This window comes from Sinocyclocheilus anshuiensis, unplaced genomic scaffold (genome assembly GCF_001515605.1).
Source record: "Sinocyclocheilus anshuiensis isolate Anshui unplaced genomic scaffold, SAMN03320099.WGS_v1.1 scaffold75, whole genome shotgun sequence".
Lineage (NCBI taxonomy): Eukaryota > Metazoa > Chordata > Actinopteri > Cypriniformes > Cyprinidae > Sinocyclocheilus > Sinocyclocheilus anshuiensis.
Window position 1 is genome coordinate 890,227 of NW_015549634.1, and position 3,837 is coordinate 894,063.

The window sequence follows — 3,837 nt, forward strand, 5'->3', positions numbered from 1 at the left end:
ATATTTTTAATAATAATAATATATATATATATATATTTTTTTTTTTACATTCCAAGCCAATTTGTTAAAGTGCAATGCTTCCAGAAATGTTTTAAATATTAAAGAAAAAAAATCTTGTGATTATTTAGTCATCATTGAGTTGAAGTACACAGTACAGGCTGATGTTGAATGGCAGAGCTCTTAAGCACAGTCAGGGCCGCTTAGTAGATAAACCAAAGCAATTAGCAATTTGAATGTAAATGTACAGCAATACACTCCAGTGGACAAGAGCCTCATCCACGAGGATCAAAGAGTGTGTGCTCAGCTGCACAAATCACCTCATTACTGCTCCAACCACGCTTACATGCAGGTGAGGCGCTCGTTGTATTTATGTAGCTTTGTAATTATTTTTAATGTTAAATAATTAATACGGAATTATTTGCATTGCAGACTGCATTCTGTGTCTTGGAACTTCTTAGGGTTGTTATCATTTACTAAAAATAACATAAAATTAATTGAAAATGCATTTTAAGAAAAACTAAATTAAAACTTTTTTTTTATTTTATATTAAATAACTAATATGAATACAATTTTTATATAAAAACTTAACATTTATATTTTTAAAAATGCACCTAAAAAACAAAACAAAACATTTTCATTAATTGAAATAAAACAAATTTGAACTTAAATAAAATATTTTAAAACATTATTTCAGCTAGCTGCCAAGGCAACGTTTCTCATTATCATTTAGTTTAATTTGAAATATTAAAATAACTAAATCTGAAATAAAATGACATAAAATTCCGTTAAAACTAAAAACTTAAACTAAACTTAAAAATTGTTACTTGAAATGTTAACTGAAATAAAATATTTAAAAAACATGAACTTATTTTAACTAACTAAACTAACATTTTGTTTAACTTGAAGAACTAAAATAACTCAATCTTAAACTGAAATAAAACTACATAAAAAATCAGTTACTTCAAATTAAAAAAAAAACGATAGCAGAAATAAAAATTTAAATAAAATATAAACAATTAAACTCACTTTATTTCAGATAGTTGCCAAGGAAACATTTCCCATTTTCATTTAGATGCACTAAAATAACTGAAACCAAAACTGAAATAAAATTACATAGAAATTCAGTTACTTGAAACTAGAAATTAACTGAAATAAAATCTAATTAAAATATTTAAAAAACCATAAACTTATTTATTTCAGATATTTTATTTATTATTTTCATTTAGTTGAACTTGAAGTAACTAAAATAACAAAAAAATTGTGCTGTCAAACGATTAATCGCATCCAAAATAAAAGTTTTTTTTACATAATATATATGTGTGTACTTTGTATATTTATTATGTATGTATAAATATACACACATACAGTATATATTTTGAAAATATGTACATGTATTTACATGTATATATTTATGATTTGAATGTAAATGTACAGCAATACACTCCAGTGGACAAGAGCCTCATCCACGAGGATCAAAGAGTGTGTGCTCAGCTGCACAAATCACCTCATTACTGCTGGGTTTGTGTGCATGACAGTCAGTCCTGGAGAAAAATGCATATCAAAAGAGCCAAGAGCCATAGTGATGGGTTACGTCTTTAGATGGGTGAATCTCACAAAATCTGTCAAGAACAGGCCACATTTCACCCTAAAATCAAAAGGAAAAAAGTTCATTTTCACTTAAATATTTAATCATTCATTTAGTCGTATGAATGTGATCAAATATGAGAGTGGTGTTATAATCACATATTTTAATAACGATATCAAATGAGACGTATACAATATTGCAAAATAAATAAATTATATATATTTCGATTTAAAAAATGTATCAGTGGCTGATGCATGATATAATATGCCAAATTTCATTTAAATGTATTTATTCTTTTCAATTTGTAACATTTTTATTTTTAAATAAATTCAAAGTTTTGCCAGTCTAAAACTAAGTTTTTTAGTAATATATGGTGCCAAAATGTTATCAAATGAGGCATATGCAAAATTGCAAAATAAATAAATTATATATTTAGATGTTTTTCCATTTTTTGTTTTTCCATGATTTCCATTTTTTCAGTGGTTGATGGATGATATAATTGCCCATCAGTGTATAATATGCAAAGTTTCAACCAAGATTGAACACCTTTTTTACATGTATTTCATTTTAAATAAATTCAAAGTCTAAATAGATTTTTTTTAATAGTAATATATGGAGCCTAAAAATAATGGTATGAAATGAGGCATATGCAACATTGCAAATTAAATAAATAAATAATATATTTTTTTATCCCCCCCCCCATCTTTTCCAGTGGTTGATGGATGATATAATTGCCCATCAATGTATAATCTGCTGAATTTCAACCAACTACAGCTGAAAACTTGTACTATTTAAAATTGTAACATTTATTTTTACATTTATTTTTAAATCAATTCAAAGTTTTGCCAAAGTCTAAACTGGTTTTTTATAATAATATGTGGAGCCTAAAAATAATGTTATCAAATGAGGCAAAAAGAAAATTTATTTTTATTTTATTTTTAAAAATGTTTAAATATATAATTATTTTAAATTTACTAAAACTTTAACTGAAATTAAAATGAAAACAAAGTCTGTGTGTGTGTGTATATATATATATATATAATTTTATTACTTAGAGCATATATGGGCCATTCGAGCTTCATCAGCGCTGCTAACGAACGATCTCAATCAGAGCTTCAGACATTATCATCAGCCAGAACATCTCAGGACTTCAGAAAGAGACGGAAACACCACACTGACCTGTTCATGCATGAAGAGTTCCCCATCACACTGTGTGATCGTCCGGGAAAAAGATGGAAAATAAGAAAAGAAGAAAAACATTCTCTTCACTTGTCTTCTGGAAAATCTGGAATATTAAGATCAGTCCTATAACTGTTAAACGGATTAAAAAGATCTCGAGCACTGTCTATGTATTTACAATCACACCATGTGTGGGAGAAACTATGTAAATATTTATTGTAAATAATACATAAATAAAGTATTGATATTTATGTAAATATAATATATGAATCTTTGTATAAACCAGACAATATTATTTTTGCTAATAGAAATAAACGTATTTGCCTGAAAGCTTTTAAACGGTTCTTTATTGAATAATTTATAAACATCTATCCATCCATCCATCCATCTATCTATCTATCCATCTATCCATCTATCCGTCCATCCATCCATCCATCTATCTATGTATCCATCTATCCATCCATCTATCTATATATCCATCTATCCATCTATCCATCCATCCATCCATCTACCTATCCATCCATCTATCCGTCTATCCATCCATCCATCCATCCATCTATGTATCCATCTATCCATCTATCCATCCATCTATCTATCTATCTATCTATCTATCTATCCGTCCATCCATCCATCCATCCATCTATCCATCTATCTATCTATCTGTCTATCTGTCCATCCATCCATCTATCTATCTATGTATCCATCTATCCATCTGTCTATCCATCCATCCGTCCATCCATCCATCTATCTATCCATCTATCTATCCATCCATCTATCTATCCGTCTATCCGTCCATCCAGCCATCCATCCATCCATCCATCCATCTATCTATCCATCCATCCATCCATCCATCCATCCATCCATTCATCCATCCATCTATTCATCCATCCATCCATCCATCCATCCACCTATCCATCCATCCATCTATCTATCCATCTGTCTATCCGTCCGTCCATCCGTCCATCCATCCGTCTATCTATCTATCTATCTATCCGTCCATCTGTCCATCTATCTATCTATCTATCTATCCATCCATCCATCCATCCATCCATCCATCCATCCATCAATCCATC